We start from the raw sequence: 12,981 nt of genomic DNA, 5'->3' as shown, positions 1-12,981 counted from the left end.
CGGGCCGGTGTTTGGGGAATTGTGCCCGCCACTAGTGGCTGAAATCCGGGCCGGTGTTTGGGGAATTGTGCGCGTATTATCGGGCCGGTGTTTGGGGATATGCGCGCGTATTATCGGACCGGTGTTTGGGGAATCGTGCCCGCCACTAGTGGCTGAATCCCGGGCTAGTGTTGGGGGACTTGTGCCCGCCAATAGTGGCTGAAATCCGCGCCGGTGTTTGGGGAATTGTGCGCGTATTATCGGGCCGGTGTTTGGGGATATGCGCGCGTATTATCGGACCGGTGTTTGGGGAATCGTGCCCGCCACTAGTGGCTGAATCCCGGGCTAGTGTTGGGGGACTTGTGCCCGCCAATAGTGGCTGAAATCCGCGCCGGTGTTTGGGGAATTGTGCGCGTATTATCGGGCCGGTGTTTGGGGATATGCGCGCGTATTATCGGACCGGTGTTTGGGGAATTGTGCCCGCCACTAGTGGCTGAATCCCGGGCTAGTGTTGGGGGACTTGTGCCCGCCAATAGTGGCTGAAATCCGCGCCGGTGTTTGGGGAATTGTGCGCGTATTATCGGGCCGGTGTTTGGGGATATGCGCGCGTATTATCGGACCGGTGTTTGGGGAATTGTGCCCGCCACTAGTGGCTGAATCCCGGGCTAGTGTTGGGGGACTTGTGCCCGCCAATAGTGGCTGAAATCCGCGCCGGTGTTTGGGGAATTGTGCGCGTATTATCGGGCCGGTGTTTGGGGATATGCGCGCGTATTATCGGACCGGTGTTTGGGGAATTGTGCCCGCCACTAGTGGCTGAGAACTGGGCTAGTGTTGGGGGACTTGTGCCCTCCAATAGTGGCTGAAATCCGCGCCGGTGTTTGGGGAATTGTGCGCGTATTATCGGGCCGGTGTTTGGGGATATGCGCGCGTATTATCGGACCGGTGTTTGGGGAATCGTGCCCGCCACTAGTGGCTGAATCCCGGGCTAGTGTTGGGGGACTTGTGCCCGCCAATAGTGGCTGAAATCCGCGCCGGTGTTTGGGGAATTGTGCGCGTATTATCGGGCCGGTGTTTGGGGAATTGCGCGCGTATTATCGGGCCGGTGTTTGGGGATATGCGCGCGTATTATCGGACCGGTGTTTGGGGAATCGTGCCCGCCACTAGTGGCTGAATCCCGGGCTAGTGTTGGGGGACTTGTGCCCGCCAATAGTGGCTGAAATCCGCGCCGGTGTTTGGGGATATGCGCGCGTATTATCGGGCCGGTGTTTGGGGATATGCGCGCGTATTATCGGACCGGTGTTTGGGGAATTGTGCGCGTATTATCGGGCCGGTGTTTGGGGATATGCGCGCGTATTATCGGACCGGTGTTTGGGGAATTGTGCCCGCCACTAGTGGCTGAGAACTGGGCTAGTGTTGGGGGACTTGTGCCCTCCAATAGTGGCTGAAATCCGCGCCGGTGTTTGGGGAATTGTGCGCGTATTATCGGGCCGGTGTTTGGGGATATGCGCGCGTATTATCGGACCGGTGTTTGGGGAATCGTGCCCGCCACTAGTGGCTGAATCCCGGGCTAGTGTTGGGGGACTTGTGCCCGCCAATAGTGGCTGAAATCCGCGCCGGTGTTTGGGGAATTGTGCGCGTATTATCGGGCCGGTGTTTGGGGAATTGCGCGCGTATTATCGGGCCGGTGTTTGGGGATATGCGCGCGTATTATCGGACCGGTGTTTGGGGAATCGTGCCCGCCACTAGTGGCTGAATCCCGGGCTAGTGTTGGGGGACTTGTGCCCGCCAATAGTGGCTGAAATCCGCGCCGGTGTTTGGGGATATGCGCGCGTATTATCGGGCCGGTGTTTGGGGATATGCGCGCGTATTATCGGACCGGTGTTTGGGGAATTGCGCGCGTATTATCGGGCCGGTGTTTGGGGATATGCGCGCGTATTATCGGACCGGTGTTTGGGGAATCGTGCCCGCCACTAGTGGCTGAATCCCGGGCTAGTGTTGGGGGACTTGTGCCCGCCAATAGTGGCTGAAATCCGCGCCGGTGTTTGGGGATATGCGCGCGTATTATCGGGCCGGTGTTTGGGGATATGCGCGCGTATTATCGGACCGGTGTTTGGGGAATTGTGCGCGTATTATCGGGCCGGTGTTTGGGGATATGCGCGCGTATTATCGGACCGGTGTTTGGGGAATTGTGCCCGCCACTAGTGGCTGAGAACTGGGCTAGTGTTGGGGGACTTGTGCCCTCCAATAGTGGCTGAAATCCGCGCCGGTGTTTGGGGAATTGTGCGCGTATTATCGGGCCGGTGTTTGGGGATATGCGCGCGTATTATCGGACCGGTGTTTGGGGAATCGTGCCCGCCACTAGTGGCTGAATCCCGGGCTAGTGTTGGGGGACTTGTGCCCGCCAATAGTGGCTGAAATCCGCGCCGGTGTTTGGGGAATTGTGCGCGTATTATCGGGCCGGTGTTTGGGGAATTGCGCGCGTATTATCGGGCCGGTGTTTGGGGATATGCGCGCGTATTATCGGACCGGTGTTTGGGGAATCGTGCCCGCCACTAGTGGCTGAATCCCGGGCTAGTGTTGGGGGACTTGTGCCCGCCAATAGTGGCTGAAATCCGGGCCGGTGTTTGGGGAATTGTGCGCATATTATCGGGCCGGTGTTTGGGGATATGCGCGCGTATTATCGGACCGGTGTTTGGGGAATCGTGCCCGCCACTAGTGGCTGAATCCCGGGCTAGTGTTGGGGGACTTGTGCCCGCCACTAGTGGCTGAAATCCGGGCCGGTGTTTGGGGAATTGTGCGCATATTATCGGGCCGGTGTTTGGGGATATGCGCGCGTATTATCGGGCCGGTGTTTGGGGATATGCGCGCGTATTATCGGACCGGTGTTTGGGGAATCGTGCCCGCCACTAGTGGCTGAATCCCGGGCTAGTGTTGGGGGACTTGTGCCCGCCACTAGTGGCTGAAATCCGGGCCGGTGTTTGGGGAATTGTGCGCATATTATCGGGCCGGTGTTTGGGGATATGCGCGCGTATTATCGGGCCGGTGTTTGGGGATATGCGCGCGTATTATCGGACCGGTGTTTGGGGATATGCGCGCGTATTATCGGACCGGTGTTTGGGGAATCGTGCCCGCCACTAGTGGCTGAATCCCGGGCTAGTGTTGGGGGACTTGTGCCCGCCAATAGTGGCTGAAATCCGCGCCGGTGTTTGGGGAATTGTGCGCGTATTATCGGGCCGGTGTTTGGGGATATGCGCGCGTATTATCGGACCGGTGTTTGGGGAATCGTGCCCGCCACTAGTGGCTGAATCCCGGGCTAGTGTTGGGGGACTTGTGCCCGCCAATAGTGGCTGAAATCCGCGCCGGTGTTTGGGGAATTGTGCGCGTATTATCGGGCCGGTGTTTGGGGATATGCGCGCGTATTATCGGACCGGTGTTTGGGGAATCGTGCCCGCCACTAGTGGCTGAATCCCGGGCTAGTGTTGGGGGACTTGTGCCCGCCAATAGTGGCTGAAATCCGGGCCGGTGTTTGGGGAATTGTGCGCATATTATCGGGCCGGTGTTTGGGGATATGCGCGCGTATTATCGGACCGGTGTTTGGGGAATCGTGCCCGCCACTAGTGGCTGAATCCCGGGCTAGTGTTGGGGGACTTGTGCCCGCCACTAGTGGCTGAAATCCGGGCCGGTGTTTGGGGAATTGTGCGCATATTATCGGGCCGGTGTTTGGGGATATGCGCGCGTATTATCGGGCCGGTGTTTGGGGATATGCGCGCGTATTATCGGACCGGTGTTTGGGGAATCGTGCCCGCCACTAGTGGCTGAATCCCGGGCTAGTGTTGGGGGACTTGTGCCCGCCACTAGTGGCTGAAATCCGGGCCGGTGTTTGGGGAATTGTGCGCATATTATCGGGCCGGTGTTTGGGGATATGCGCGCGTATTATCGGGCCGGTGTTTGGGGATATGCGCGCGTATTATCGGACCGGTGTTTGGGGAATCGTGCCCGCCACTAGTGGCTGAATCCCGGGCTAGTGTTGGGGGACTTGTGCCCGCCAATAGTGGCTGAAATCCGGGCCGGTGTTTGGGGAATTGTGCGCATATTATCGGGCCGGTGTTTGGGGATATGCGCGCGTATTATCGGACCGGTGTTTGGGGAATCGTGCCCGCCACTAGTGGCTGAATCCCGGGCTAGTGTTGGGGGACTTGTGCCCGCCAATAGTGGCTGAAATCCGCGCCGGTGTTTGGGGAATTGTGCGCGTATTATCGGGCCGGTGTTTGGGGATATGCGCGCGTATTATCGGACCGGTGTTTGGGGAATTGTGCCCGCCACTAGTGGCTGAGAACTTGGCTAGTGTTTGGGGACTTGTGCCCGCCACTAGTGGCTGAAATCCGGGCCGGTGTTTGGGGAATTGTGCGCGTATTATCGGGCCGGTGTTTGGGGATATGCGCGCGTATTATCGGACCGGTGTTTGGGGAATCGTGCCCGCCACTAGTGGCTGAATCCCGGGCTAGTGTTGGGGGACTTGTGCCCGCCAATAGTGGCTGAAATCCGCGCCGGTGTTTGGGGAATTGTGCGCGTATTATCGGGCCGGTGTTTGGGGATATGCGCGCGTATTATCGGACCGGTGTTTGGGGAATTGTGCCCGCCACTAGTGGCTGAGAACTTGGCTAGTGTTTGGGGACTTGTGCCCGCCACTAGTGGCTGAAATCCGGGCCGGTGTTTGGGGAATTGTGCGCGTATTATCGGGCCGGTGTTTGGGGATATGCGCGCGTATTATCGGACCGGTGTTTGGGGAATCGTGCCCGCCACTAGTGGCTGAATCCCGGGCTAGTGTTGGGGGACTTGTGCCCGCCAATAGTGGCTGAAATCCGCGCCGGTGTTTGGGGAATTGTGCGCGTATTATCGGGCCGGTGTTTGGGGATATGCGCGCGTATTATCGGACCGGTGTTTGGGGAATTGTGCCCGCCACTAGTGGCTGAGAACTGGGCTAGTGTTGGGGGACTTGTGCCCGCCACTAGTGGCTGAAATCCGGGCCGGTGTTTGGGGAATTGTGCGCGTATTATCGGGCCGGTGTTTGGGGATATGCGCGCGTATTATCGGGCCGGTGTTTGGGGATATGCGCGCGTATTATCGGACCGGTGTTTGGGGAATCGTGCCCGCCACTAGTGGCTGAATCCCGGGCTAGTGTTGGGGGACTTGTGCCCGCCAATAGTGGCTGAAATCCGCGCCGGTGTTTGGGGAATTGTGCGCGTATTATCGGGCCGGTGTTTGGGGATATGCGCGCGTATTATCGGACCGGTGTTTGGGGAATCGTGCCCGCCACTAGTGGCTGAATCCCGGGCTAGTGTTGGGGGACTTGTGCCCGCCAATAGTGGCTGAAATCCGCGCCGGTGTTTGGGGAATTGTGCGCGTATTATCGGGCCGGTGTTTGGGGATATGCGCGCGTATTATCGGACCGGTGTTTGGGGAATTGTGCCCGCCACTAGTGGCTGAATCCCGGGCTAGTGTTGGGGGACTTGTGCCCGCCACTAGTGGCTGAAATCCGCGCCGGTGTTTGGGGAATTGTGCGCGTATTATCGGGCCGGTGTTTGGGGATATGCGCGCGTATTATCGGGCCGGTGTTTGGGGATATGCGCGCGTATTATCGGACCGGTGTTTGGGGAATTGTGCCCGCCACTAGTGGCTGAGAACTTGGCTAGTGTTTGGGGACTTGTGCCCGCCACTAGTGGCTGAAATCCGGGCCGGTGTTTGGGGAATTGTGCGCGTATTATCGGGCCGGTGTTTGGGGATATGCGCGCGTATTATCGGACCGGTGTTTGGGGAATCGTGCCCGCCACTAGTGGCTGAATCCCGGGCTAGTGTTGGGGGACTTGTGCCCGCCAATAGTGGCTGAAATCCGCGCCGGTGTTTGGGGAATTGTGCGCGTATTATCGGGCCGGTGTTTGGGGATATGCGCGCGTATTATCGGACCGGTGTTTGGGGAATTGTGCCCGCCACTAGTGGCTGAGAACTGGGCTAGTGTTGGGGGACTTGTGCCCGCCACTAGTGGCTGAAATCCGGGCCGGTGTTTGGGGAATTGTGCGCGTATTATCGGGCCGGTGTTTGGGGATATGCGCGCGTATTATCGGGCCGGTGTTTGGGGATATGCGCGCGTATTATCGGACCGGTGTTTGGGGAATCGTGCCCGCCACTAGTGGCTGAATCCCGGGCTAGTGTTGGGGGACTTGTGCCCGCCAATAGTGGCTGAAATCCGCGCCGGTGTTTGGGGAATTGTGCGCGTATTATCGGGCCGGTGTTTGGGGATATGCGCGCGTATTATCGGACCGGTGTTTGGGGAATCGTGCCCGCCACTAGTGGCTGAATCCCGGGCTAGTGTTGGGGGACTTGTGCCCGCCAATAGTGGCTGAAATCCGCGCCGGTGTTTGGGGAATTGTGCGCGTATTATCGGGCCGGTGTTTGGGGATATGCGCGCGTATTATCGGACCGGTGTTTGGGGAATTGTGCCCGCCACTAGTGGCTGAATCCCGGGCTAGTGTTGGGGGACTTGTGCCCGCCACTAGTGGCTGAAATCCGCGCCGGTGTTTGGGGAATTGTGCGCGTATTATCGGGCCGGTGTTTGGGGATATGCGCGCGTATTATCGGACCGGTGTTTGGGGAATCGTGCCCGCCACTAGTGGCTGAATCCCGGGCTAGTGTTGGGGGACTTGTGCCCGCCAATAGTGGCTGAAATCCGCGCCGGTGTTTGGGGAATTGTGCGCGTATTATCGGGCCGGTGTTTGGGGATATGCGCGCGTATTATCGGACCGGTGTTTGGGGAATTGTGCCCGCCACTAGTGGCTGAGAACTGGGCTAGTGTTGGGGGACTTGTGCCCGCCACTAGTGGCTGAAATCCGGGCCGGTGTTTGGGGAATTGTGCGCGTATTATCGGGCCGGTGTTTGGGGATATGCGCGCGTATTATCGGGCCGGTGTTTGGGGATATGCGCGCGTATTATCGGACCGGTGTTTGGGGAATCGTGCCCGCCACTAGTGGCTGAATCCCGGGCTAGTGTTGGGGGACTTGTGCCCGCCAATAGTGGCTGAAATCCGCGCCGGTGTTTGGGGAATTGTGCGCGTATTATCGGGCCGGTGTTTGGGGATATGCGCGCGTATTATCGGACCGGTGTTTGGGGAATCGTGCCCGCCACTAGTGGCTGAATCCCGGGCTAGTGTTGGGGGACTTGTGCCCGCCAATAGTGGCTGAAATCCGCGCCGGTGTTTGGGGAATTGTGCGCGTATTATCGGGCCGGTGTTTGGGGATATGCGCGCGTATTATCGGACCGGTGTTTGGGGAATTGTGCCCGCCACTAGTGGCTGAGAACTTGGCTAGTGTTTGGGGACTTGTGCCCGCCACTAGTGGCTGAAATCCGGGCCGGTGTTTGGGGAATTGTGCGCGTATTATCGGGCCGGTGTTTGGGGATATGCGCGCGTATTATCGGACCGGTGTTTGGGGAATCGTGCCCGCCACTAGTGGCTGAATCCCGGGCTAGTGTTGGGGGACTTGTGCCCGCCAATAGTGGCTGAGAACTTGGCTAGTGTTGGGGGACTTGTGCCCGCCACTAGTGGCTGAAATCCGCGCCGGTGTTTGGGGAATTGTGCGCGTATTATCGGGCCGGTGTTTGGGGAATCGTGCCCGCCACTAGTGGCTGAATCCCGGGCTAGTGTTGGGGGACTTGTGCCCGCCAATAGTGGCTGAAATCCGCGCCGGTGTTTGGGGAATTGTGCGCGTATTATCGGGCCGGTGTTTGGGGATATGCGCGCGTATTATCGGACCGGTGTTTGGGGAATCGTGCCCGCCACTAGTGGCTGAATCCCGGGCTAGTGTTGGGGGACTTGTGCCCGCCAATAGTGGCTGAAATCCGCGCCGGTGTTTGGGGAATTGTGCGCGTATTATCGGGCCGGTGTTTGGGGATATGCGCGCGTATTATCGGGCCGGTGTTTGGGGATATGCGCGCGTATTATCGGACCGGTGTTTGGGGAATCGTGCCCGCCACTAGTGGCTGAATCCCGGGCTAGTGTTGGGGGACTTGTGCCCGCCAATAGTGGCTGAAATCCGCGCCGGTGTTTGGGGAATTGTGCGCGTATTATCGGGCCGGTGTTTGGGGATATGCGCGCGTATTATCGGACCGGTGTTTGGGGAATCGTGCCCGCCACTAGTGGCTGAATCCCGGGCTAGTGTTGGGGGACTTGTGCCCGCCAATAGTGGCTGAAATCCGCGCCGGTGTTTGGGGAATTGTGCGCGTATTATCGGGCCGGTGTTTGGGGATATGCGCGCGTATTATCGGACCGGTGTTTGGGGAATTGTGCCCGCCACTAGTGGCTGAGAACTGGGCTAGTGTTGGGGGACTTGTGCCCTCCAATAGTGGCTGAAATCCGGGCTAGTGTTGAGGGACTTGTGCCCGCCAATAGTGGCTGAAATCCGCGCCGGTGTTTGGGGAATTGTGCGCGTATTATCGGGCCGGTGTTTGGGGATATGCGCGCGTATTATCGGACCGGTGTTTGGGGAATCGTGCCCGCCACTAGTGGCTGAATCCCGGGCTAGTGTTGGGGGACTTGTGCCCGCCACTAGTGGCTGAAATCCGGGCCGGTGTTTGGGGAATTGTGCGCATATTATCGGGCCGGTGTTTGGGGATATGCGCGCGTATTATCGGGCCGGTGTTTGGGGATATGCGCGCGTATTATCGGACCGGTGTTTGGGGATATGCGCGCGTATTATCGGACCGGTGTTTGGGGAATCGTGCCCGCCACTAGTGGCTGAATCCCGGGCTAGTGTTGGGGGACTTGTGCCCGCCAATAGTGGCTGAAATCCGCGCCGGTGTTTGGGGAATTGTGCGCGTATTATCGGGCCGGTGTTTGGGGATATGCGCGCGTATTATCGGACCGGTGTTTGGGGAATCGTGCCCGCCACTAGTGGCTGAATCCCGGGCTAGTGTTGGGGGACTTGTGCCCGCCAATAGTGGCTGAAATCCGCGCCGGTGTTTGGGGAATTGTGCGCGTATTATCGGGCCGGTGTTTGGGGATATGCGCGCGTATTATCGGACCGGTGTTTGGGGAATCGTGCCCGCCACTAGTGGCTGAATCCCGGGCTAGTGTTGGGGGACTTGTGCCCGCCAATAGTGGCTGAAATCCGCGCCGGTGTTTGGGGAATTGTGCGCGTATTATCGGGCCGGTGTTTGGGGATATGCGCGCGTATTATCGGACCGGTGTTTGGGGAATTGTGCCCGCCACTAGTGGCTGAATCCCGGGCTAGTGTTGGGGGACTTGTGCCCGCCAATAGTGGCTGAAATCCGCGCCGGTGTTTGGGGAATTGTGCGCGTATTATCGGGCCGGTGTTTGGGGATATGCGCGCGTATTATCGGACCGGTGTTTGGGGAATTGTGCCCGCCACTAGTGGCTGAGAACTTGGCTAGTGTTTGGGGACTTGTGCCCGCCAATAGTGGCTGAAATCCGCGCCGGTGTTTGGGGAATTGTGCGCGTATTATCGGGCCGGTGTTTGGGGATATGCGCGCGTATTATCGGACCGGTGTTTGGGGAATCGTGCCCGCCACTAGTGGCTGAATCCCGGGCTAGTGTTGGGGGACTTGTGCCCGCCAATAGTGGCTGAAATCCGCGCCGGTGTTTGGGGAATTGTGCGCGTATTATCGGGCCGGTGTTTGGGGATATGCGCGCGTATTATCGGACCGGTGTTTGGGGAATTGTGCGCGTATTATCGGGCCGGTGTTTGGGGATATGCGCGCGTATTATCGGACCGGTGTTTGGGGAATTGTGCCCGCCACTAGTGGCTGAGAACTTGGCTAGTGTTTGGGGACTTGTGCCCGCCAATAGTGGCTGAAATCCGCGCCGGTGTTTGGGGAATTGTGCGCGTATTATCGGGCCGGTGTTTGGGGATATGCGCGCGTATTATCGGACCGGTGTTTGGGGAATCGTGCCCGCCACTAGTGGCTGAATCCCGGGCTAGTGTTGGGGGACTTGTGCCCGCCAATAGTGGCTGAAATCCGCGCCGGTGTTTGGGGAATTGTGCGCGTATTATCGGGCCGGTGTTTGGGGATATGCGCGCGTATTATCGGACCGGTGTTTGGGGAATCGTGCCCGCCACTAGTGGCTGAATCCCGGGCTAGTGTTGGGGGACTTGTGCCCGCCAATAGTGGCTGAAATCCGCGCCGGTGTTTGGGGAATTGTGCGCGTATTATCGGGCCGGTGTTTGGGGATATGCGCGCGTATTATCGGACCGGTGTTTGGGGAATCGTGCCCGCCACTAGTGGCTGAATCCCGGGCTAGTGTTGGGGGACTTGTGCCCGCCAATAGTGGCTGAAATCCGCGCCGGTGTTTGGGGAATTGTGCGCGTATTATCGGGCCGGTGTTTGGGGAATTGCGCGCGTATTATCGGGCCGGTGTTTGGGGATATGCGCGCGTATTATCGGACCGGTGTTTGGGGAATCGTGCCCGCCACTAGTGGCTGAATCCCGGGCTAGTGTTGGGGGACTAGTGGTCGTAAAACCGGGCCGGTGTTTGGGGACTTATAGGCCGACACTAGTGGCTCAAAACCGGGCTGCCGTTTGGGGACTTGTCGGGCCAACATTGGCTTGCAGCACTTGGAAAATTGCACTAAGTCCGATTGTCGGGTCACCAGGGGCTCGTGGGACTTAGAATTTGTGCCACTCCCCGGCCAGTGTTTGGGGACCGGCTGCCGCCTCCTGTGGGCCGGTCCCCGGCCGGTGTTTGGGGACCGGCTGCCGCCTCCTGTGGGCCGGTCCCCGGCTGGTGTTTGGGGACCGGCTGCCGCCTCCTGTGGGCCGGTCCCCGGCCGGTGTTTGGGGACCGGCTGCCGCCTCTTGTGGGCCGGTCCCCGGCTGGTGTTTGGGGACCGGCTGCCGCCTCTTGTGGGCCGGTCCCCGGCTGGTGTTTGGGGACTGGCTGCCGCCTCTTGTGGGCCGGTCCCCGGCTGGTGTTTGGGGACCGGCTGCCGCCTCCTGTGGGCCGGTCCCCGGCTGGTGTTTGGGGACCGGCTGCCGCCTCCTGTGGGCCGGTCCCCGGCCGGTGTTTGGGGACCGGCTGCCGCCTCCTGTGGGCCGGTCCCCGGCCGGTGTTTGGGGACCGGCTGCCGCCTCTTGTGGGCCGGTCCCCGGCTGGTGTTTGGGGACCGGCTGCCGCCTCCTGTGGGCCGGTCCCCGGCTGGTGTTTGGGGACCGGCTGCCGCCTCCTGTGGGCCGGTCCCCGGCCGGTGTTTGGGGACCGGCTGCCGCCTCCTGTGGGCCGGTCCCCGGCTGGTGTTTGGGGACCGGCTGCCGCCTCCTGTGGGCCGGTCCCCGGCCGGTGTTTGGGGACCGGCTGCCGCCTCTTGTGGGCCGGTCCCCGGCTGGTGTTTGGGGACCGGCTGCCGCCTCTTGTGGGCCGGTCCCCGGCTGGTGTTTGGGGACCGGCTGCCGCCTCCTGTGGGCCGGTCCCCGGCCGGTGTTTGGGGACCGGCTGCCGCCTCTTGTGGGCTGGTCCCCGGCTGGTGTTTGGGGACCGGCTGCCGCCTCTTGTGGGCCGGTCCCCGGCTGGTGTTTGGGGACTGGCTGCCGCCTCTTGTGGTTCGTCTCCTGGCTTGCGTTTGGGGACTGGCTGCCGCCTCTTGTGGGCCGGTCCCCGGCTGGTGTTTGGGGACTGGCTGCCGCCTCTTGTGGGCCGGTCCCCGGCTGGTGTTTGGGGACCGGCTGCCGCCTCCTGTGGGCCGGTCCCCGGCTGGTGTTTGGGGACCGGCTGCCGCCTCCTGTGGGCCGGTCCCCGGCCGGTGTTTGGGGACCGGCTGCCGCCTCCTGTGGGCCGGTCCCCGGCCGGTGTTTGGGGACCGGCTGCCGCCTCTTGTGGGCCGGTCCCCGGCTGGTGTTTGGGGACCGGCTGCCGCCTCCTGTGGGCCGGTCCCCGGCTGGTGTTTGGGGACCGGCTGCCGCCTCCTGTGGGCCGGTCCCCGGCCGGTGTTTGGGGACCGGCTGCCGCCTCCTGTGGGCCGGTCCCCGGCTGGTGTTTGGGGACCGGCTGCCGCCTCCTGTGGGCCGGTCCCCGGCCGGTGTTTGGGGACCGGCTGCCGCCTCTTGTGGGCCGGTCCCCGGCTGGTGTTTGGGGACCGGCTGCCGCCTCTTGTGGGCCGGTCCCCGGCTGGTGTTTGGGGACCGGCTGCCGCCTCCTGTGGGCCGGTCCCCGGCCGGTGTTTGGGGACCGGCTGCCGCCTCTTGTGGGCTGGTCCCCGGCTGGTGTTTGGGGACCGGCTGCCGCCTCTTGTGGGCCGGTCCCCGGCTGGTGTTTGGGGACTGGCTGCCGCCTCTTGTGGTTCGTCTCCTGGCTTGCGTTTGGGGACTGGCTGCCGCCTCTTGTGGGCCGGTCCCCGGCTGGTGTTTGGGGACCGGCTGCCGCCTCCTGTGGGCCGGTCCCCGGCCGGTGTTTGGGGACCGGCTGCCGCCTCCTGTGGGCCGGTCCCCGGCCGGTGTTTGGGGACCGGCTGCCGCCTCTTGTGGGCCGGTCCCCGGCTGGTGTTTGGGGACCGGCTGCCGCCTCCTGTGGGCCGGTCCCCGGCTGGTGTTTGGGGACCGGCTGCCGCCTCTTGTGGGCCGGTCCCCGGCCAGTGTTTGGGGACTGGCTGCCGCCTCCTGTGGGCCGGTCCCCGGCTGGTGTTTGGGGACCGGCTGCCGCCTCCTGTGGGCCGGTCCCCGGCTGGTGTTTGGGGACCGGCTGCCGCCTCTTGTGGGCCGGTCCCCGGCTGGTGTTTGGGGACTGGCTGCCGCCTCTTGTGGTTCGTCTCCTGGCTTGCGTTTGGGGACTGGCTGCCGCCTCTTGTGGTTCGTCTTCCGGCTTGGGTTAGGGACTTGCGCTGGTTGGGGGGAATTTTCGCTCGTCGGGTCACCAGGGGCTCGCGGGAGCTTGCGTTTGGGGACTGGCTGCCGCCTCTTGTGGGCCGGTCCCCGGCTTGTGTTTGGGGACTGGCTGCAGCCTCC

This window comes from Urocampus carinirostris, chromosome 16 (assembly GCF_059441175.1).
Source record: "Urocampus carinirostris isolate Australia breed hairy pipefish chromosome 16, RoL_Ucar_1.0, whole genome shotgun sequence".
Taxonomy (NCBI): domain Eukaryota; kingdom Metazoa; phylum Chordata; class Actinopteri; order Syngnathiformes; family Syngnathidae; genus Urocampus; species Urocampus carinirostris.
The sequence above is the reverse complement of the archived record's forward strand: the minus strand, read 5'-3'. Positions refer to the sequence as shown.